We start from the raw sequence: 25,658 nt of genomic DNA on the forward strand, positions 1-25,658 counted from the left end.
TCTCTCAACGATTACCCTGCCCTAATTAAAAAAATAATATTAAAAAAGTTTTGCTTTATCTTTATCTGTATTTTCTAAATTTTCTATAACAAACATGATTTTTTAAGCTTATGTCTAAGATTGCAATGTTTCTTCATAGATCTAAGACCTTGAGCTATTATTATTTCATACCTATATATAATTTGATACTCATCCCTGCTAAATCGAGTCAGCCTGGTCTATATACACAGGTGATTTTCCTGTTCCCTCAGGACTTTGAATTTCTATAGCTGCTTTTATGTATTAATAAATTCCCACATAGGTGTCCCTGCTTAAAGGACAGACAATTCTGATTTCAGGCTGCCCGTTTAACTTTCACTTTTACTTACTTGGCATCCATATGTAGTCAATGAAGGGACTTTTTTCCTCCTTTTTCTTTATTCAGTATTATAATGGGGATAGCCTTTCTGACATATTTTCACATGCATTTACATATCCTGTAAGTCATGTTTCTCTATACTGCCCATTCCTTGACAGAGTGCTGACTCCACGTAGAACAATAGTCAGGGCTCAGCATTGACTGTCAAATTAGATTTTTTAAAAATCTCTAACAAGAGAATGGTCTTGAAAACCAACCTTAGTTGAAAGAGAAACATTTTTATAAATTCTTAAAGTACTAATTAACATATCAAGAGCCAGGGTAGAGATAACTCAGGCTGTGATATAAAAACTACCTTTGCCACACTAAAACCAGGAAACCCTGCCTGGCAAGGCCTGTGAGCTGCAGAAAGGAGAAGGGAGACAGATATAAAGGAAGCATCAGAAAGATATATCTGGCACAAAATTCCAGGGAGGAAAATAAACAAGAAAAATTCAGCCGTCTTGTATGATTTACTCCATTCGGAACTCTGGGAGGATTCCAGAACACAGAATGGCCCCACACCAATGCAAGTTGCTGCACAAAAGCAGTATTAATTAGTGATATGAAATAAACTGGCAGTAAGGACTGGAATAAGTATTTTTTAGCCCTCCTTGACTGTTGGGTAATACAGAAAGACCACAAGTCCAGGGAGGGGAGCTGAGTTGAGGGTCTGTGGAAGACTAGGGCACCATACTGTCCATATGAGCAATATGACCCTTCCAGAGTAGCTATAAACTCGAGAACCACACTGACTGGAGAGTATGCCTCAGTCTCAGAAAGGATGGCAGGTGTAGTGAGAATCGTGGTGGTATCAAATCTACAAAGGTGACCATATTCTACCTGATGCAAGAAAACAAGATGCAACTTTGTCTGCCACACATCAGCAGAACCGTTCCAAGATGCCAAGAAACATACCAAGATATATATACTGTAATAGAGAGCAAAAAGACACCAAGGTTACCAAGGGACCTACTGGGAGATCCAAGGTTCTTCTTCCCCAGGCCTAAACTTTCCACAATGTTATCTATTAATATTTATACTGTACAAGCAGGTAGTGCAAGCTTGCATATAGTGCAAGCAATATTTTTTTGCAGTCAGATTGAAATTTTTTTGCCAATTTGAAAGAATAAAATTAAAATACCTCTTTGCGAATGCCATAAACAAGCAGTTAGAGAACTAACTCTCATATTCCCAACCTCACCTGATTTCCCTATGCTCTAAAAACAGGCATAAATCTCAGCTTTCTGTTCGTATCATACCACAATCCCAGGAAATTGTATTTTAAGCTCTCCAAATCAACTCACAAAATTTTTTGTTGAATAACAAAATTTTTATCAGCAAAATATATCACTATTCTCATCTAATAACCTTGGTCTGATTCTCCCCTGTTGCATCAATTTCCTGAGGCCACCTTAAAACTGTACTACAAACATTGTGGCTTAAAATAATAGCAATTTATTTTCTCATAGTTTGAGAGGTCAGAATTCCAAAAGCAAGTGTTGACCAACTGTCTCCAAAGGACCTGGAGGATAATCCTTCCTTGCTTCTGCCAGGTTCTGGTGGTTCCTGGCTGGTGGTCATCTCAACCCAATGTCTGTCTCCATCTTCACTCAGGCTTTTCTTTTCTGTCTGTGACTCTGCCAGTTCTGTCTCTTATGAGGACATTTGTCACTGGAATTGGGGCCCATTCAGGTAATCTAGGAAAATGTCATCTCAAGATCCTTAAGTTAATTACATGTGATAAAACTCTTTTCCGGATAAGGTCATACTAACCAGTTTGGGAAGAAGACTATGCACTATAAAACAAAAGGAAGGGGGCTGGGGCTATAGCTCAGTTGGTAGAGTGCTTGCCTTGCGAGCACAAGGCCCTGGGTTCAATCCCCAGCACAAAAAAACAAGAGAAGCTGGGAAAAGAGGGAGAAAGGGAGGGGGAAAGAAACTAATTACAGAAAACTAGCGGAATACAAGAATAATAACGACACCCTTTGGAAGGATTTTAATAGCTAAGTGTCTAACAAAAATATATACCTTATCACATATATTCATAAACCTCTGTACATAGATTGGCATACCCCACATACATTAAATACAAACTTAGGAGAACAATATCTGGTTTTATTTAACTTTGAGTTCCAACACCTAATGTAGTGTTCTTGACAAGGTAAACAAGCAGGAAATAATGGAAAATACAATTAATATATATCATATAAAATAAGTCTGTGGCCCCTTACATTCTACTAGTTTTTCCTGGACTCAGAATTGGCTTTAGCAACATTGGCTTTAACTAATGATACAGAATTGCCATAATTTTTAAACTAGTGCTTTTCCTATAAGATACCTAAGAACAAACTTTATGTTAGAAACTGACAACAACAACAACAACAAAAAGAGAGAGAGAGAGAGAGAGAGAAAACTGGGAATAAAAGGAAAAAAGTAAAGTAGATAACAAAACAGGTATAAATATTATTGTCACAGGATACTTAAAGGAAACTTAGGTAAAGAGAAAAACAAGTAAAACCCTAGTGAATGCATTCTGACATGTCCTAGGAGGGTTTTATAAATCTACAAGAATAGCACTGAAGATATGAATGGTGGAGAAACAATGGAGACCCTCAAAGAACTGACCTCAAGGTAGAGAGATTGTCTTTCATAGAGTAGAATTAGGGTGGTTTATCTTGGAAAGAAAAAATAGCCCACCTACCTACAATTTCTCAATGGAAAAAGAGATTTAATGTCAGAAATACAAAATAATTGTCAAAAGTATATAAAGTCAACTCTATGAAGTTGTAAAATACAAGTCATAGGTCTATCCTGAGACACGATAAGATTACACTTCTTTTAATAAAAGTTCAAGACATGATCATTTGCTATCACTCAAGTGTCAATCACCATCCAGTATGCATAATGCCTTGCTCACCAGCTCACAGAAATGTGTGTGCACACGTGTGCATGTGTGATGTGTGCAAAAAATCATTGACTCTGTTTTAGTTGCTTAATATTCTGATCAGAAACAGTGGTAGTTTCTGTCTTAGTATGTGTGAATAGCCAAAAATTATCTCAATACAGAACCCCATTTTTAAAAAAAGTTCTACCGGATTACTCCATGAGTTAAGAAGGATAGAGTTTATATTAAAAATATTGTCACCATCAAAAAAACTTAATCTTCTGGAAACCAAATATATGTATCTACCTCCCAGTCTCCAAAATTACCAGTGAAATAACAGACACAAAAAAAAAAGACCAAAAAAAAACCTAAGAGCAGTAAAAATGGGAAGGAAAACTTTCACTGAATAGAATCTTCATTTCCCCACCCCCTCTGGGAAGTGGAAAAAAGAGAAAGCAGCAGTCCATTAAAGGTCACTGCAAAGCCTGCTATGGAGGTGGTCACTGGTCCACCTAAATGAAGAAGGGGACAATGAAGAGAAGAAAAGAAACCTACAAGGTTGATAAAAAGCCTGCCTATGGAATCATGCCTCTCCAGCTTCCCTCTCCTCTCACGAACATTTGGCCCTCCACAGAAGACTACGCTTACATCCATCGCAAGCCATGACCCAGGCTCTAAGACTGACTTTCTACCTAGCCTGGTTCCTGCAGGCTGCTCCTCTCTACCTAATACAAAGAGCACATAGCACTTACGGACTTGACTTACACTTTCTCTATGAATATGAATAGATGGAAAAAATCTCCAATATTTCAGGGAAGGACACACAAAAGCAAAAAACTAAAGCAAAAGAATAACTGACCCAAAGAAACTGATAATTCATAAAAATTTATAAAAAAACATTTTTATCCAAATTAAGACTCTCAAGACTCACAAAATCAGAATTCTTTGCCAGTGGAGAACAGAGAATTTAAAATCACCTTGAAAAGGAAACAGGTATTTGCTGAAATTATAAAAAGAAAAATCCAAGAGAAGAACTAGAAGGTGAAATTGAAAAAAATGAGATTTTAAAAATGAGGGAAAATATGGAAGAAAAAGGCAAGTGCTTCTCAAATATCAGTGTGCATACAAATTACCTAGAGATTATGCTAAAATGAAAATTCTGATTCCACAGATGTGAGACTCTGCATTTCTAACGCGCTCTCAAGTGATGCCATTGACACTGTTCCATAGTGCACATTTGTGATAGTAAATTTAGGGAAAAAACGTGTGCTTGTGAAACTTTCAGAATAGCCATGATTTTAGAGGAGGAGGCAGAAGAGGCAAGGAAGAAGAGGGGGAGAGGCAGAGGAGGAGAAGAGGAAGAAGGAAAAGATCCTAAGAGTGGAGTCCAGTATCATTCTCAAACCATCATTTGAAAGAGTTCAAATGGAATTCAGAGAGATCCCATCTCTTGGTGAGGGCTGAGTCCTGGCTCAGGGCCTCTCTCCAGCTCCCCAGGGCTGTTATTGCATTCCAAGACAGGGTTTGTTCCTCTTCAGCTTATTTACTCTTCAGACCGATTCAGAGAATTGTTTTTGTTTTGCTTAGGATGACAAAATTTTATAATGACAGAATTGAGATGAGGTCACACTAACCTGTCCCAAATTACCTCTCATTTACTGTATATTCTGAGACAGGAAATAGTTGTTAAAACTAAACATTTGGAATGTGGCTCCCATATTAAAAGAGAGCGATGTCATTACAATATCCTGATACTTAATTTCCTTGCCTTGTTCTGAAGGTAATATGAACACAGGCAAACTTTTAAAATCTTCTAAACAGGTGCGAAGCTGCTCTATCCAGGAAGCTACATAAGTTGAATGTATAGACTTTGGACCATACCTTGTACATTATTGACTGATTTTTAAAGTTCTGGTGATTAAGTAAACATATATGTTTTAGCAAATGATGCTTAAATGCTCAGGTAGTTCAGGCAGCTGGTAAATGAAAACACTTGCTAAAGGGCTGGGGGTACAGCTTAGTTGGTAGAGTGCTTGCCTCACAAGCACAAGGCCCTGGGTTCAATCCCAGTACTGAAAAAAATAAAAGAGAGAGAGAGAGAAAAAACACTTGCTAGCCTTGTTTTCCAAATTTGAATTTAACTTTTAAGTGTTTTTATTTTTATTTCATGCCATTTCAGGAATTTGAATTTATCTTTTATGTAAAACTTTTCCATCACATACTAAAGGTCCAAAGAAATCTTTCTAGAGCTTCAAACCAAAACTATTCACCATTTTCTTTGTCTTAATAGTGTAGAATCAATATATTTATATTTATCATTGAAACAATTAGCTTTATTTATTAGACTATTTGGGAAAGAAAGGAGAATTTAAGCAAAAAAAATTATTTCTAAATGTTTCTGGATTTTTTAATGCCTTCTTGGAGGAAATTATAAATTCTGAAAAAAAAAATATATATATATATATATAAATTCTGATTCTCTAAACAGTTCCTGGCAACTCAAAAAGTAGAATGTAAAAATTATACGTATGATAAAAACACTATTATTTAAGGATTGAGAGGTAATGGCAACCATTCACATTTACAAAACTAAACTTAAAATTGTACTTTCGGGAGATTGACTAACAAATAGCAAGGTGAAAGAAAACTTGGAAATTTTTAAATAGAATCAACCACTATATGAAGGAATGGCTTAACATATGAAAAGTTTTTACAGACTTAACATAAATTTTTCCTAGACTTTTATTTCAGCGGAAATAATGAAAACTCAAATTTTTCTATGATCATATCAATTTCATCCTTCTTAGTTATTCATATATTCAACATAGTATTACAATGGTCCTATCTGTTAACCTGTATCGCAGAGCTCTTTGATATGACACTCACTATATCAAATGCTGGAAGTTCCTCATATTCTAAAACAAAAGCTACAGTGGCCTAACAGTCTATGAATGATTCAGTAGTAGTATCCTTATTTTTCACATCAGCTTAAAAATAGATAATTCTCTACCTATTGAATCATATGTTAGAATGCTATGGTTTTATGACTTATTTATTTCATATTCCAAATTTTAATATACAGATCCTAAAGCGTTCTTCAGTAGTTAAAATTAGATGTAGCAGGTATTATCAGCTTCCTGCACATATTGCCTTGCCCTTCCTAAGCACACATTAATTCAGTTTCCAACTGAAGACCTCTGGACACAAGTCTATTTTGTCCACCCATACAGCAGTTCAGTAGTACCAGGGAAGTAATAATCCTTTGGCCCCAGAAACTCTTAACCAATAACCTAAGGGAGTAGGTATAGCTCCTCCAGTGAGTTAATGTTAACTGGTCCTAGAGTGTCCCCAGTGCTAAGGCCACATGGTAAGGGCTTACTAATACTTCATTGGCTGCCTTCCCTTTCCCATCTCAGTCCCCTCAATTCTTCATTACCTTAATCCTCCAAGTAAGTCACCTGAACATGGATCCTTATGCATCTGCTTTTAATAGAACCCAATCAAGAAAATGGTCCAAAGAAGTGGTCCTAGGAAGCAATCCTTCAGATGTGATTCTAGAATTATATTGCTTACTGCAAGATGTAAAAATAACCATATTTTTAGGCCTAAATAGATGAATTTGAAGGAATAAGGTGGAAGAGGAGATGGATCTTTTTGAGGAAGATTCATAAGCAAGTGAATAAAAAGTATACAAAACAGAAAAGTATAAACAATAAAAAAGGAGAAATAACAACAACAAAAGATAAGCTATTGCAACTTTCCTCCCTATCACCAAGAAAGAGGCACAGCACTTCATACACCTCTTTGAAGTTTAGAGACCACCTAACATATTTAGCAAAATTACTCCAACTGTTTATTGAGTACCTAGAGTTGCAATCCATCTTCAAAAAAACCCACAGTCTATAGAAGAAAGAAGAGAGTACATAGATAATTTTTATGTGATTCGGTCAATACCATAGCAGAAACAAACACAAGGCACAATGGGAACTCTTCCTGGTGGGATCCAAAAATTCCTCAGATGAAATATAACATCTGAGCACATCTTAAAGGATGAGTAGACGCTTGGCAGAATGAAAACCCAGGAATTGGAAAGTAAAGAAACTACATGTGCCACAGTGTGAAAGAACTTCAGAACAATATAAACTGGATTGCAAGGCACATAAAACTGAGTGGAGGAGATGAGGCTCAGGAAAAATGCAAGCTCACAACCTAGAATGGCATTGTGTACCATGCTAGAGACCGACATTTAAACTGAGAGCCTCAACAGAGAGTCACTGAAGGACTATATGCATGAGAGTAGCGTGACCAGACCTGCACTCTACAAAATCGCTCTGACCATAATAGAAAATTGGAGAAAGGTAAGATGAGAAACCTTATGACAAGCTAGGAGAAGAAGCAGTAAGAGCATAATCCCAGCAGGGGCCAGAGGGTGGTTGGTAGTAGAAGGGACAGACTAAAGAGACATTTAGGTGAAATAAATAGGATCAAGTGATTAATTTATATGTGGAGGGAAAAGGAAGGGCAGAGGGGAAAGTCACAGAGTAGTCAAGCCTGATACACAGGTTTCCTTGGCTTCAGCTGAGTTAAAAGATTTGAGGTGAGGAAAAGGTTTGGAGTGTAAGAGGAAGAGTATGGTTTTGGAAAAGTTGCGTTTGAATATCTTGTTGGAGATTATCAGAAGGTTGTCATGTGAATCAAGATCTCAAGAAAAAGACCAACTAAGACATATGGGTAGTAACTTTTTAAGTTTTTATTAATTTGTTTTCCTTTTTCTTATATAAATTTAAGGCATATGACACACAATTTGGGGGATTTTTTTTCTTTTCTTTTTTTTTTTAATTTTAGAACATTTTAATCACTTCAAAGGGAAACTATATCATCTAAGTTTGTCCTCCCAAACTCCCATTCATACCCCCTTTTCTGGCATAAAGGACCACTAATCTACTCTCTGTCTATATAAATTTCCCCATTTTGAACTTTAATGTGACACCTTGTTTTGATACAGATATACATAGTGAAGTAATTTACTAGAGTCAAACTTACATAGGTACAGTGGTACTTTAAATAGAATTTCCCTTGAAATCATCATTTGAAATGGAAACCACACCCAAAAGCATAAACTTAGAAATTAATGTAGAAACTCTGTCCAATGAAGATTAACATTAAGACTCTGGATCTGTCTTCTAAGACAAATCAACATAATTCCTCCAACTAAAGCTGTGTTATCATCCTTAATCTTGCCATTAATCAAAACCAAATTCTCTCTCTTCTCTTGGATTTTATTCATTTATGTATTAAACTTATTATATTTACTAATTAATATGACCCAAGTATCAGTGGCCCTATAGGTTTAGCCCTGACCTTACTTCTGACATCTCTAGACAAGAGAGACTTTGTTCAGAAATAAGGCAAGTTTTTTCAGTTTAATGTGTGTTGTTCTACTCCATTTTTTTAAAAATTGCATATTAAAATTGAAGTTATTATGTTGAGACTTGAGAGAAATGATATCCAAATCTTACAGTCATTCCATCATTCTAAATATTTCCTTCAAACAATAAATCATGACTCCTAAAATTAATACAATGGCTTCCTGATATGGTCAGTTCCCTACTTCATAAAGTATTCATCATCATCTCATTCAAATCCTTAGTTCAGAGAATGAATTCTTTAGAAAACAAGTACAAAAAAAAATTTTGGTAAAAGTCAAAACATATTCCTGAGCTTCACTTCAACACTGTTAGATTATGCAGCACAATAAGGTTCTAATCACATCATGATTGGTACAGATTTATGCAAAGAGCTTGTATGCGAATTAATGGATGTGAAGGAAGTCATTCCATGCATACCAATATGTGATTATGCCTGAAGATATGTAAAGTCACCCACAGCTGGAAAAATACAAAATAATAAGGCAATAGTTTGAAATGCCATTTTAATTATGAATTTCTTTTCTATCTTTAGGTACTACTGATCTTTATTTACTTGTATTCGAGAGACATTATTTTAATTTAAATGTTCATTCTTTAAAATTCCCATGTGTATAAAATTTAGAAAGTATATCACTGACATATGCAATAGTTCCTACATTCAGAAAATTCCTAAGAGCTCTACTTTTTCATCTCAAAAAGAAAAGAATATATAGTAATGATTAAATTCTTATGCTTAATTAAATTAGATAAGTAGAGTTTAAGATATGCTCACATAGACCAAAAATTGTTATCATGAACATAGGAAAGACAGACATACTTAGAGGCCACCCAAAAGAACTTCACTGTCCTATTTTTCATTTCTTTGCTTCCAGATTATCTCTAAATTGTCCAGGAAATAAACTAATATTTATTGAACAGCCACCTAGCCAGTTATATACACTTTACCTAATTTAATCCTTTCAATACTCTTTATTATTACTTTCCATTTCATAAAGGAAAAATGAAACCTGGATAAAGTCCTTATGGTGGTTTTAAAATATGTTCACAAATCTGTGGGCAAGGTACAGTGTAATGTTCTTCTGCACAAGTAAATGTCAGTTCTGACTTCTGAGACTAGATAACAGACATTGAGACTTCCTCCTGGCTCGCTCTCTGGAGCACACTCGTTGCCATGTTTTGAGTCTCTCAAGCAGTTTGTATTAGTAAGCTCAGGCTTCCATAACAAAGTACCAGAGACTGGCTGGCTTAAGCAATAGAAATTCATTTCTCACAGTTCTGAAGAATGGGAAATCCAGGATCAAGGGGCCAGTTCCTGAATCGGAATTCTTTTATTTTTTAATTTAAATTTTTATTTTTACAGATTGCATTTTGATTCATAGTACACAAATGGGGTGCAACTTTTCATTTCTATGGTTGTACACAATGTAGATTCATATCATTCAGGTAATCAGACATATACATAGGATAATATTGTCTATCTCATTCTACTATCTTTTCATCCCCCACCCCCTCCCGTCCCATTTTCCTCTACACCATCCAAAGTTCCTTCATTCTTCTCTTCCTCCACAGCCATCCCCCCTTGTTACATATTGTCATCCACTTATCAGAGAAAACATTCGGCCTCTGGTTTTTTGGGCTTGGCCTATTTCACTTAACATGATATTCTCCAGCTCCATCCATTTACCTACAAATACCATAATTTTATTCTTCTTTATGGCTGAGTAATATTCCATTGTGTATATATACCACAGTTTCTTTATCCATTCATCAATTGAAGGGCATCTTAGTTGGTTCCACAATCCAGCTATTGTGAATTGAGCAGCTATGAACATTGATGTGGCTGTGTCACTGTAGTTTGCTGATTTTAAGTCCTTTGGGTATAAACCAAGGAGTGGGATAGCTAGGTCAAATGGTGGGTCCATTCCAAATTTTTTGAGGAATCTCCACACTGAATCAGAATTCTTTTCTGGCTTCTAGATGGTTGCCTGCCTCTCACGTCCTCACATGGCAGAGGGTCAACTCTGGTGTTTCTTCCTCTTACAAGAACGCCAGTCCAGCAGATTAGGGCCCCATTGCGATGATCTTGTTTGACCTTTTCACCTCCTCACAGGGTCTCCAAATGTATTCACACTGGGGCTTCAACATATGAACTGGGTCGGAGGACATAAACATTTATAACACAGTCTGATTTTAAAAGTGTGGCAAGGAACTGAGGCCCTGCCCAGGCCATGTGAGTTAGCCCAGCTTGGAAGCAGTTCTTCCAGCTCCATGCAAACCTTCAGGTAGCCCTGATCAATATTTTGATAGCAACCTCATGAGAGACCTGAGCCAGGGCCACCTACCTTAACTGATCCTAAAGTTTATTCTTTGAAACTGTGTGAGAAAATAAACACTTGTTGCTTAAGCTGCTAAATTTGGGGTAATTCGTAAGGTAGAAAATGACCTTGGTGAATAGTGGTAAGACGGGGGTCAGAAACCAGAATTTTCTGATTGTTGAAGCAAATGCTCTTTCCACTATTCATGCTGATTCTCTGATATTTATTTAAAACCCTATTCATCTATCGTGACAGTTTTTACTCACCACCTCAGTTAATCTTCATAATGACTTTGAGAGATTTGTTGTATAATTTTTAAAGTATATTTTTATAACTGAAAAAAAATTTTTTAAAAAGGTATAATTTTGATATTATGAAGTTCATTCGACCTCTGAAGAACACTCTATCTACTTCTGTCTCTACCATGTCCACCTTGATCTTTGCCACATCATCTGCACCCAGCCTGGTCTCTGTGGCCTAACTGCTTTCCTGACCCTGCTTTTTACTTCTCTTCTGCACAAAATTCTTCACATAGCAGGAAGAGTGAACTTTGAAAAGGTAAATCAAAAGACATTGCTCTTCTAATTAAAATTCTCCATGACTTCATTTTGCATTGTTCATTCCTTTTGCTTGTTACATTTAATATATCTAAATTAGGGTAAATGTCCTCATCGTATGGTCACTAAATTAGTGGCCATATATATACCCATAGTCTCTCCTCCATTTCTTTTTACTTTGTAAAGAATAAAAACACTAAGAAAGACAGGAGTTAAAAATGTTTATAGCATAGGTGAGGATGTAAAACGTTTATTGAGCCCTTGAATAAAACATTCCACTCTAGTTATAAATATAGAAACATCTCTATTTATAAGAAACCTAAGCAAGTCCAAGTTTATTTATACTCCCAATTTCTCTGGTCAAATTACATTAGCCACCAGTGTCTAGATCAACATGTCAATCCGTCTCTGTTCTGCTTTTATTGCCTGTCGTGTAGTGTCCCAAGGGTCCTGTCCCCCTGAGTTGGCTATGGATCTTAACCTCAGACAGTTGCATATTCAGAGACCGCACACCATCCTACCAAGTGTTCACATATTGCAATCGAATAACCGTGATTCTTTCTATGCTGACAGTAACTTCTGATGTGCTCACTTAAGCTCCACACTTTTCTTTATCTTTGTCACTTTCTTTTTCTAACTCTCTATTTTTTCAGAACAAAAAGTCCATTTCTCATTCCTTGCATTGTGTACTCCTAATACCCGACCAGACCCTGGTACTCTTTATTCTCTCCACAAATCCTCCTGCCCTACTTTGGCTCAACATGAAGGGACAATTTATTTCTCTCAGAAATCTTATGTTTTCCTGACAGTGGCATCAAAAAGGCAATTCCTCCAGGAAATTCTACTTATCTCAGAAAATAAGAGTTATAAAATAACTTACATCAAACTAAACACAACTAAAATTTTGAAAGATGTATGTATCAGCAAATACATCTAGTTTATCTTTCTCTTCTTTAAGAGAAAAGATATTCACATGATACAGTTTTGTCCTAGTTTATATCCTTGAAATAATTTAATTGCAATTCGCCCAGTCACTCGAGAAAGTAAAAATAAGGATTTACACCATTTACCCATTTCTTAGTAAGTTCAGGGGTATAAAACCTTTCTTTACAACTCCAAGATTATGTCTAGAAAGTAAAAATTAGGTAAACTTCCTACTGGTCCTTTTAGCAACCTTCACCTTTCTCCTTGGAAGAAAGGAAATTAGATGTTAATCAAATGGTTGGAAGGAAAACCTGCTGATGTCCAGGCAAACTGGATGTGTTGGGTTGGAAAGAGAATTATTGTTCACGTTGATTTAGATTGGACACCTGGTAAGTCCTTTAGACAACCCCGTATCAGTTTCAGAAAAAAGAAATATGGGCTCAAAATGACCAACCCAATATACAGGATCATGGCCATTTCACTTTCTGCCAGTAGTTTTGTAAAAACTGCAGGCATAGAAAATTAAAGGTTTTATTGCAGGACAGATGGGCATGCATGCTGGGAAGCCATATAGCTGGCCCACACAAAACGGATGAACAATCCCTGATTTTCATAACATGGCACTTGAAGACACAGCATATTTCCTGCCTGAGCAATGAAGCCAAAGGAATGGGAAAGACTCTGTTCTAATATTTTTCCAGATAGTTAAATGCATAAAGAGAATTTCCATTTACAGTTAGTTTGGCTCTGCTTGACATGTTTCTTACCAGGATTCATTATTCCACTCAGCTTAGGTTTCTGGGGGAGGAAAGGAAGAAGGGTTGTGTCCACATGGCCTTGGATTCTGCCATCTGTCAATCATGTCTAACTAGAGCAGAGGCTGAGTTGCATTATTGCTCCACTGAGACTAATTATATTTAAGATTCAATCAATGATTCCTGCTATGGTTTGAATATGTTCCCCAAAAGTTCTTGTATAGAAACTTAGTCCCCAAATTTATATGTTGATAGTATGTAGAAGCGGAGCCTTTGGGAGATCATTAGGGTTAGATGAGGTCATGAGGGTGGGGTTTTCATAATGGTATTAGCGGCCTTATATGAAAAGGAGATACCCAAGCTTATACCCTCCCTCTCTCACATGATGTCTTCTGCCATGGGATGATACAGCAAGAAGGACCTGACACCCTGATATTGGACTTTCTAGCCTCCAGAACTATGAGAAATATATTTATTTTCTTTATAAATTAGATGGTCTCTGGTATTCTGTTATACCAACAAAAAACAGACTAAGACAGCTCCCATATTTTGTTCTGGAAAACAGTAAGAAGACAGATTCTTAAAGGACTGGAAGTGTAAGTCAATGATAGAGTGCTTGCCTAGCATATATGAGGTCCTGGGTTCTATCCCTAGCATCGAAAAAAAAAAAAAAATACAGATTCTTTGGATTCCCATTACATATGATTGTGATTTAACACTTTTCAGAGGACAATGTGGCCAAAAAACTATAATTTAACTGGTGCTCCCAATAAATATACTTCCATTTTTATTAGGAATTTTCTGGTATAAAAGATATATAGCATACAATTCACAAATTATAAAATATGCAATGTTCTTTATTGTAAATTCCATATACCTATAATTTCAATATGATTTGCTATTTCTTGAAAATCTACCATCATATTTTATGATCCTAACACAACCCAATAAGAGTGTCCAAAGACAGATTATGAATATGTACTTGATTACTACACAATTCAGCAAAGAAGTCAGTCACATTATTAATAAATGTATTTGTGACATAAATGTTGCCTGGTAATTTTGCTTATGTTAAGGAGGAAGATGAAAGCAAGATAAGGAAGACATGTGCCAGAATTTCATTTATTCATCAACAATGCGAATAACTTCTTTGCTAAATTATGAAATAGTTTAAAAATCTGGAAGAAAATTTTCTGTTTTTTATTCTATTCACAAATCAATAGCTACAGAAAAGACATACTTTACATATATTCAACATTCAACATTGTCTCCATAACTTTTGAAATTTAGACAATCAATAAATTAAATCCAGTCCCAATTTGTACCATTTGCTAATTGCCAAAAAGACTTCCTCCACCTTGCTGATTTCAGACAACCAACATGAAGTCACTAAGGACCATGTGGTGGAAGAGATGCAAAGTAGTATCTCTTTTATCAGTCAACTGATGTATATAATCTCAACAGCAGAAATAATAAAGTATTAAAGGAATTTAAGTAATGAGCTTTTAGTATTGAGTACTTTTTTTTAATATAAGTTGTAAGTTTAATTTTTAATAATGATGTCCATAATACCGGTTCACAACTGCTAAGTTGTTGACTTGAAAATCTAACTATTGACTCTCTCAAACCAGTTAGAGCTACTTTTATATATTTGCTTACAAATGTACAAGTGAAAAGATACAAAACAAATAGACAACTTAGGCAGCCATGCTGGGAGGGAAGGTTAGGAGTGGGAAAAGAGAGACTGACTATACAGAAGAAAAATGTGGAAAGAAATGTCCTTATCTACCTGCAACCTTCACTCTCAGATATTACCACTTTTTAGTTAAATAATAGCAACCCACACACAGGTCACTCAAGAGAAAGGTAGAATTCAACCAACTGAGAATAAATGTTGGTCTCCAGCCATGGCACCTTCTCTATAAGCAATGGGCCACTGGTTTTCCATCCTGGTACCCATCAGAATAACCTATGATTCATTTTTTAAAATACAGATCTCAGTGTCACCTAAATCAAAATCTCCTCTGATGACTCTACATTCCAAACTACTCTGAAATTTTAACCTACAATGCTCAACATTTTAATGGCATCTACTTGGTTTAAGTTCATATTGGAAGGAGTCAATTTCTGAAAGTTTATCTTCAAACTAGGTAACTACCATATCAGTTTTAATAAGCATTTGAAATAATTCATTTCTCTATTTAAATTGATAATTGTATGCAGCATATTCTTTCTAGAATCAACTATAATTAAAAGAGACATCTTATTTACATAATTTATCCCAGATTTTTCTAATCTCTAGTCATAAATTCTCATGAGCAAAATGTTCATGTTCACAATGTTCAATATATTGCCTGGCTACATTTTCAAAATTGAAAGAAAAATAAGAAACAAACTTTGATCTGACTAACAATATGGTGACAGGGACAGACAGTATTTTTAGGACATATTCTCAAAATTGCACACATGGAATGACATTTCAAGTTCGGAAAATCCCATTACTTTAAAAGGGATTTACATGGTTACATTCCAAACTCCTTTGAAAACTTAACCTAGAATGTTCAACTTTGATGGTGTCTATTTGACTTAAGCTGCTGGATAACTTATAAGTTGCTATTTCAACACTGAAGTATTTTGAAGTTAAGAAATAACCATTTAATATTTGTAAGCTTTTAATCAACTTTACCATAAGTTAATTAGCAATCTAAGTAAAAATCGCTTTAATAGAAAAATGTTTCCAAAAACCTTTATGTAATCAAAGCAGTATAGAAAAGATTTAAAAGGATTACAATCTTAATTTTAATTTAGAAATATCCTAATGCTTAGCATTATAATAAAGGCATATATATGGCCATTATATTCATTACTTAAATTGCTAATTTTGGGTGTTTTCACATTTTAACCATTTTTCTAGGTGATGGTTTTCATTAGGAGATCAGTATTCCCCTGACATCTAAGAGTTTTTCCAGAATGCCTCCTTGAACATCCATTACATATTAATTACATATCTCTTCTCTTCTACCCCCGCATCTCACAATAATGGTGTCAGTATTGATAGTGTCTCTAAGAGAGTGAATCATTTTGGATAATAATCACTTAAAGTTAGTAGCAGGACTGTAAGACAATCAGTGGGCCAGTTTGGGGTTCAATTATCCATTTGCCCCTAAATTAACACCCAATTTTACAGACACAGTGATTAATTCACTAGGGCATGGGCAGAAAACAGAGGATATAAACTATAATATGTCTATCTATCCAGTGCTAAATTCCCAATTATCATTTCATTTTTGTTCATTTATCTCCATCTGTTTATTGCTTACAAACCCTTCTAGTCTATATATTAGTCAGATACCACCTAATGTTCTTTGGCACTTATTACAGTTCCTCTCAAACTAAAATTCTAAAATAGCCTTTTAAATGCTGAATTTTTTCTCTTTGCCGTTGTGAAATTGTAAAGCCTTCCTTATCCATTCATTGCATCAGATGCTTGATTTCCCCAGATGCTAAATCATTAATCTTGTCTGGGTGTATTTCAAGATCAAAGCTCCCATTTTAATAAATTTACATGACAACCAACAATAAATCCTCATATGCCTACCTTTTTGGATCACAACCTGTCTAAATCCCCATCTGAAGCTGATGCATATACTACTTCTGTATTTGGAAACAAAGAACATATTTAGGGGACTAGATTTAGACAGAGACAGCAAGAAATCTTCCTTTTACACATTTTCTTTCTTTTTTCTGAGCACATGCAATAAATTTATAACTCTGCAGGTTAACGGAAAACATGGATGTTATTATACATGCTGCTTTGTTCCCTCTGTTTCTCTTCAAAATGTCTAAGACCAAGTCCTCGTAGAATTTTCTGTAAAAGAACTTTGCTGCCACCAATTGAACACACTCACCCAATGCAAGTGTGGGTTTTTTACAAACCAGTTCTGGGAAAGCGAGATGAAGGGAAGACACATGCTCTCCTGGCTTCAACCCCTAACCCTAATCAGAACTCCATTTCTAATCTGTAATCTGGGAGAGCATCAAGAGAGAGATGAGGTGGGCTGGGGTTGTGGCTCTGTAGTGGAGCGCTTGCCTGGCATGTGTGAGACACTGGGTTCAATTCTCAGTGCCACATATAAATAAGTAAAAATAAAGGTCCACTGACAACTAAAAAAGTATTTTAAAAAAATAAAAAGAGAGATGAGAATCCATATCTCAACGTGAGCAATGGTAACCCTCCCTTTGCAACCCTAAATAAATTTATATTAATAGAAAACTCCTCCCTTATAAGTAGAGGTCACTTGTTTTGTTCACTTATCAAGTATAAATCAAAGGTTTTGGGCCATGAAATGACAATGCTGACCAGGTCATTGAGGTGGAATAAGTGAAACGCTTTGAATGGGTAACAGTTGCCTGGTCAGAAAAACAAACTCTTCTAATCTTATTCTCAGTGGTAAATTCTTCCAAAAAATTTAGAGAAGTCTCTACAAGAAGCAAGGGCTTGTTCTCCCCAGGTCAAACTCACTGCTGTTTTTTAAAAGGATGAAAGATGATTTAGTCAAGTGGTCCCAGACCTTGGCAACACATCACCAGGTATAATGCCAACTCCAAGACCACACCTGAGAACTGAAAGCCTGGACCCCCCAGAAGGGTCCCTGGTCAACAGAATATGTTTTAGTTCACAGAAGCTCCAGGTACAGGTTAGAGTTGAGGGTTAAGTCCTATTCCCTCCGTTTTTGGAAGGAGACATAGGCTCAGAAGAGTTATAATCCCCCAAATGTGCAAGGAAACCCCTGAGAATCTCTGAGCCCATGTTTGGAGGTTTTGAAGACCCCAGTACCTGAGCTCCACAGAGGCTTAAGCCACAAGGAAAAACCTCTCAACAGTTGAGCTTTGCCGCCCGGCTTCTTTCTCTTGAACAATTACACACAAACAGATGTTTTTTTCTCTTGGTCAAGAAAAACAGTCCTTTTAAGATGATAAGGAAAATAACTCCAGTTTATTTTCATTTCATACCTGCCCCAGTTAGCCTGAAATTTTTGCCTTAAACTGAAAATATCTTTACCATGAGACAAATATGACCCAGTTTGTTAATTCCCATGATTAATATTTTCTACTAGCATAGCCTAAATATGAAATGTTTTAAGTAAAATTAGTATATACTTGGAAGTTTTGCATTTACTTCACTTAGTATTTGTAGACTATAAAGGAAAAAACTTAATACATGGTATGATGATTTTTTTTCCTATAATTCTCAAATTTTTTTACCTCCCTCTTTGAAAAGTTTATTTTAGGTTTCTGCTTGTATTGGATGAAAAAGATCTGTCAACTATCACTACCCAAGAAAGCAAGTTAATGCTCTAGTTCTCCTACTTCTTGGGCCCCTCCCAACTCCACCATCCCATCCCCTTCTCCACACCAACCCTGAGTCATCTGCCTTCCTGCACTAAATGACATTTACCTGCCCTCTTAGTGAGTGCCTGGAATCTTTGAAATGAAATGGACACTGCTGCCCCCAACTGACTGAGACAGCTCTGGTCTTAACAATAAGAAACTGAATTCAGCCATGTGCTGTGGCACATGTCTATAATCCCAGCAGCTCTAGGTGATGAGATAGGAGAATTGCAAGTTCACAGCCAGCCTCAGCAACTTAGTGAGACCCTGTCTCAAAATAAAAATCAAAACGTGCTGGGGATGTGACTCAGTGCTTAAGCACCCCTGGGTTCAATCCCCAGTACCAAAAAAAGAAAAACCCTGATTTCACACAGTAGATCTTTCTACTCTTGGAAATCTGATTTACAATGACTTATGTGGGGGAAGGAAGTAAGACAAGAGAGCTTGGTAGTGGAATTAACTTGAGTTCATAGGTGAGAGTTATGCATCTATACAAGGCAGAACAACGTACAAGAACTCTGTTAGGATGAAAAAGTGGGGTACTTCCTGGGGTCAACAAGCCTGATGGAATGAAGTGGTCAGGCAGACAAGGCTGCGGCCTTGCACTGTAGTTGGAGCCGTAGAGGGACACCAACAACTCTGCTTCGGTATTCATGTGGAAGTGTGAAGTTAAAAGCAAGAACATGTTTTCTTCCTGCTCTTATCAGAGTAGAGAGTGGGTTCTGCAATTCTCAGGACGCTAGAGAACACAAATTTGATTCTGGCCCTTGAAAGACTTCAGAATATCAATGGGAGGCAAGGAAGCTCAACAGCTATGGTTACCCAAGTGCCAGAGGACAGATCAAAAGAAGTCAGATTTTTTTTTTTTTCTTTTTTAAATTGAGGACAAGGAAACAATGAGAAGGAATGGCTCAGTAGTACAAACAAAATATTTCTGACATATTCTCATAATTAACTTAGGAGCCATTTTAAAGGAAGAGAAAGGAACTGGAATAGCAGGTGTAACTCGTGCTGAGCATCTACTAGGCTTCAGTCACCAGTGATAGAAAAGAGCAGGTTCCAAATCCAGGTGCTTCACTCCCCACTTCCTATCAGTCCAGCCTATGCATATCTTGAGACTATAACAATATGCCCTCTCCTCAGTTCAGGTATATCCTTAGGATCACAAGCTACAAGTGCCCATAGAAGTATTCAGTTGAGGGAAAGAAGGAGGCGATATCTTTTTTGCCTAATTATTGTCATAAAGAATAAATAATATTAAATTTAAATCTGTTATGGCTGTCGTATGTTATCACCTAATTAGATAAATCACCAAAATATTTCCATCCCATAAAACCACTCTTACAAGAGTATCTTCTGCAGTTAACTAATACTGGTACTGCTGATAATATAGATTTTTATAAAAAATTCAGTCTCCTACAAAGATCTCAAACTGAAGTTCTGTTATAGCAAAATAATACTTGGCCTTGAATATCTTCAGGTTGAAGTCATTTATTTTTAATGCCTTAAGGTATAAAACTTCAGGGCTCACAAACAAAAACTGGTCTAAATTCTTGAAAAACTTCTTTTTTTTTTTTTAACAGAAAAAAAAAATATGCAACTCTTCCCAATTGTGCTATAGAACTGACTCATAAGGTTAGACACACACACACAATTTTTTTTAATTTTAAAAAAAGCACAGAGGAACAAATATTTCCTTGTGCTTATCTAGACAATAAATGAGCATATGTAACACTGGCGCTGGTTCCTCAGCGTCTCTCAGATCCCATGCAGGATGTACCTGGCCACCAAACCCTGGCAACAGCAGACTTGTCAAAGTGGGCTTTAAAGAGTCTCTGGGGCCTGGCATTATAGCACTTCCACCTTATCTGTTTTAGTTGGCTGTAACTTTATATTACGTGGGAAAGTCTGCCAGCCCCATATGCTGTATTGCCATTCCAGGACACTTCTCTGCTGCTCTGAAAGTTTATCCTGGAGAGAAAGTACACTGTACGTATATTAGAAGAATATCTCCTGGCCTCCCATGATGTGTCCCTCTGATCAACACTTATGATAAAGTGGAAAACCCCATACGGGAAGAGAAAACATAATCACCAAATTTTCAAAATAAAATCTCAGTTTTATTATCCAAGATTTTAATTACCAATTCATCAAAGTTTTGAGATTTTTAGATATGGCTATTGAACTAGAATAAATTTGGCCTAAACCAGCCTCTATACTTGAAAGATATGCTTGACCCAAAGTGAACTGTACACTAGTTTGATGAGTAAACAATTCAGAAAATTGAATCTCAACCAATCAAGATAATCAAGTTTCGGCAAGTCATAGGCTGGCAACTGATCAGACCACATTCACAGAATTCAAGGACTGACATAGCCAATTGGGTTATTCATGTTTGTCACTGCTTTCTCTCAGGTTATAAATATAACCTGTACATGTGATGGGACGGGTCCTTCTGAACTATCTTTGATCCGGAATGTTTCCCAGTCCTAGGAAATTTTGTTCCTGTCCAATTTAACTGGTCTCAGTTTTTCTTTTCACATGACTGTTATCCAATACTGCCACACAGAACTGAAGGTACAGAATCCAGTTTTACAGAGACAGGCATCCCCATTTCAGTGATTATTAATGATTGACTATAACATAAAAGCTACATTAAATTACGAGAGGTATGCACCTACAATATATGACTGCAGAAGAGGGGGAGTCCCATTGTACTCCCACTGTTGATATATCCTGTGGCTCCAACAATCCTACCATCAAAGATGTACCCCAATATAAGATGGGTGGCCTCGAACATGTAGTTGAATAAACGAGATGCTTATGGACACAGGTATCCCAGCTCGTGCCAGCTGAAGGATGAGCGAGGCTCCCTTGTAAATAGTGGCACTCACCTCAGTGGTGAGCTTTGTGATGCTTCGGGAAATCTTTGGTAGCAAAAACTGTCTTCCCAGCTTCCAGACTCAATCCCTGAAATTCGACATCTGGGAGTTCATCCTCCAGCCCATTCATAAATGGAAAATATTCCCCCAAAGTTTATGTATTTATTGTCCCATACAAAAGTGATCATTATTTAGCAGAAGAGAATTCTCCTGTTGTGCCAGGCATGGTGGCACATGCCTGTAATCCCAGAGATGTGGGAGGCTGAGGCAGGAGGTTCACGAGTTCAAACCCAGCCTGCGCACCTTCGTGAGGCACTAAGCAACTCAGTGAGACCCTGTCTCTAATAAAACATTTAAAAGGGCTGAGGATGTGAGAATGTGGCTCAGGGTTAAGTGCCCCTTGGTTCAATCTCTGGTATCAAAAAAAATAATAAAAATAATTCTCCTGTTGCAATTTGAAGCACCATGGCCTGAAAGCAAAGATCCAGTGATGAGAGGAGACAGCAAATACAACTAGAACAGTGAAAAGAGCTGCCCTACTCCCCAAGGGGGCTGGGAACCCAGCCCTCAGATGTACCCTGTCACACCACGTGCTCCTTTGACACCAGTGGTGACAAAGGAGAAAGGGCACAGGGGATGAGGGGATCCGTGGGAACCGGGACCATAACAGATTCTGTTTCTCAAGATGTTTCAACATTGAGAAGACAGAAAAAAGGTAGTAGAGCGGGTCGCCCTGCATCTCTGAGCCTCAGCTTCCTTACATACCAAATGCTGGAAATATTCCAACCACAGCCCACCGTGAGCTTAGCGAGGATCAAACAAGAAAAAGGGAAGCAAAAGCATTTTGAATTAGTATTGCACAAAGAAAGGTAAAATACATTGCACTGATCAGATTCTTATTTTTAGCAATAAATAAGGGAACTTTTTCTGAATGCATGCTTGGTTGTCGAAACATAAACCCCTGAGAGTCCTTATGACCCAAATATTTCCTTGAATAAATGCATAATGCCTCCTCTGCCATTCTCATTCCTTTCTCTTCTTCCTTTGGGGGTGATATGAAGAATAAGAATGGGAAAGAGGGATACTGCCTGTTTCTGATTTCTCAGCCTACCTGGTGCTGCCAATATGGAGATTTCTTGGAGTTTTGCTTGTTTCTTTTTTCCTCTTTCTTCTATCTGCACATCTTTAACTGAATCTGCAGAATCTCTGAGCACCTAAGGTCTATGTGAAGAAAATGAATTTTGAGAGAGTTTATAAAGAATTATTGATATGGAAGCAGGTAGAAGCTGCATCTGTAAAATAACCCGCCTGGTCAGAGCCACTGTTAACAGTGCGTTTAACACAGTAATGGACATTGAAGAGTCCAGTGAAAACAGGCAGCTAACAGCACTGGCATTATGTCACAGTGTTACATGTTGTCCCAATATTTCCAGTAGTTTTATCAAAGACACTAAGGAATTTGTTCTGGAAAATGGCTTGTACGATGAAGCAACAAAATAGGTCTTCAAAGAATAAGACCAAAATCTTCTGAATCCCCACCACCTCCTCCAGGAACACCAGCTATTAAATTGGGCAGTCAAGAGTCACTAAATTTGTTCTGTGGCACAGAATTGATCAGGAATATTGATCATGGCTTCCAAATGGTTTTATTTACTTTCAAATGCAGATCAATGGAACATCTTTTTGACTAATAATGGACACAAATCCTAACAATCCCTACTGCTTTAGTCAATAATTACAGTGAAACTGAAATAGAGCTCCAAGTTTACATGGTGTGGTATAAATTTGAAAGCAATCAAAATAAAGCATTGAGAAGAAGAAAGATAAAATACAACAGGAAAAAAATATTCAACCCAAAATTAATCAAATAATAATATTTGCTAAATACTTCTTATATCCTAAAGCTGCATGCTGACTTTTTAAGTGTAGTATTTTGATTTTCTTCTCCATACTGTAAGAGTGTATTAGCCCTACCTTGAAAATGAAGAAACTGAGGCTCAGAAACATTTTTCATGGCTACACAGCAGAAATTTAGGTAGGAAGCATTCAAACTGACTCTATCTCCAAAATTCTTTCAATTTAATAACGTTCTAATAATGTAAAATGTTTCTTACTCTATTTATTGTGGAACAATTGGTTAAACAATTACAGCACAAGGTACCCAAAGCCACAGAAGCTAGAAAGTATTTGTAGCAAATACTTAACTAGTCTTTCTAGAAGTAATTGGAAAAATGAGTAATATGAGTATCTTATGGATAAAGAAAAGGCTAAATAAGTTGATCAATAAATGGGCTAAGGAACTGAGCAGACACTTCACAGAAGAAATATGATCAGTCAACAAATACATGAAAAAATGTTCAACCTTTATAGCAATTAGAGAAATGCAAATCAAAACTACACTGAGATTTCACTTCACTCCAGTCAGAAAGGCAGCAATTAAGAATACAAGCAACAATAAACGTTGGTAAGGATGTGGGGGAAATGTACACTCATACATTGCTGGTAGGGACTGCGAATTGGAGCAACCACTCTGGAAGGCAGTATGGACATTCTTCAGAAAACTTGGAATGGCACCACTATTTGACCCAGTTATCCCACTCCTTAGTATAGACCCAAAGGACTTAAAATCAGCATACTATAGTGACAAGTCCACATCAATGTTTGTTGAAGCTCCATTCACAATAACTAAACTATGTAACCAGCCTAGGTGCCCATCAATAGATGAATGGGTAAAAAAAAAAAATATGGTATATATACACAATGGAATATTACTCAGTCATAAAGAAGAATAAAATTATGGCATTTGCTGGTAAATAGATGGAACTGGAAACTATTGTGCCAAGTGAAATAAACCAATCTCTCCAAAACAAAAACCAAATGTTCTCTCTGATATGCAGATACTAACACACAATAAAGGTGGGGGAGTGGTATAGGGAAGAATAGAAGTACTTTGTATCAGACAAAATGGGAAGGAAGGGAGGAGTTATTGGAATAGGAAAGACAGTAAAATGAATTGGACATCACTTTCCTATGTTCATATATGAATACATGATCAGTGTAACTCCACATCATGTACAACCACAAGAATGGGAAGTTATGCCCCATGTATATATAATATGCCAAAATACATTCTATTGTCATGTATATCTGAAAAGAACAAATAAAAAATTCTTTAAAAAGATTAAAAAAAGGTTAGAGTGGTGGTCATTTAGTACTTTTAATGAACATTTTCTATAAAGTAAAGAAAGATACTAAGAGCTACTAATGTCACAAATAAATGGAAAAATGAAACAGACGATAAATAATCATTAACACAAGGGTTGAGATAGCCCAGGTTAACATGAACAAGTATAAACATATAACTGAATGAAGAAAAATATATTTTATTACAGGAGCTAGTAATCCCTATCTAAAACATTTCTCATTTCTAAGATTTCAACCAAAGTATTTTCATACTTGAAAAAAAATTTTTTGACATTTTAAGGGAAACAAGGAAGTAATCAAAGGAAACTGGAGCAGAAAAGAGTTGCTGTTTTGTTGCTGATCTTGTTCTCTTACAGTGTCTTGCTTTGGTATCATTTTCTTTCCACCTCACCTCAGCTCATCACTCTGGCAAAATGAGGAGGCAGTCAGAGAAAGAAATAAAAATATTTTTTAAAACTGAAAATTTTTCACTATAAGACAAGTGCTAGAAGCATTAAATTTAATCAATGCAAAATTGATGAATATGCTCAAATTATGGGACAGGAAAATATCACAAAATTTTAATAGCCAAGCAACTATTGTTTTCCATGGAGGTTAATCATATGATGTCCATACATAAAAATAATAATAATAATAATTGGGGAAATGAGATAGCAATCTGAAAAAGAAAGCAAAAACCAAAAACTCTATTTTTGAACATTCAGATAATTTGTATATGATATTTCAACAAAAGGCTTATATTAGGTACACAATTGTCTCTTTGTAGTTAGTCTGAACTCTTCACATATAAAAATGAATATGGAAATCAGTCCAAATTCCTATTCTGCTTTCAGAAAAATTGAAGTACTGATATAAGTAGGATAAACCCCAATAATATTGTATTAAGAGAAGCTAAACCCAAAAGACCCGTTATAGTT

The sequence above is a fragment of the Sciurus carolinensis genome, chromosome 2, assembly GCF_902686445.1.
Source record: "Sciurus carolinensis chromosome 2, mSciCar1.2, whole genome shotgun sequence".
NCBI classification, from domain to species: domain Eukaryota; kingdom Metazoa; phylum Chordata; class Mammalia; order Rodentia; family Sciuridae; genus Sciurus; species Sciurus carolinensis.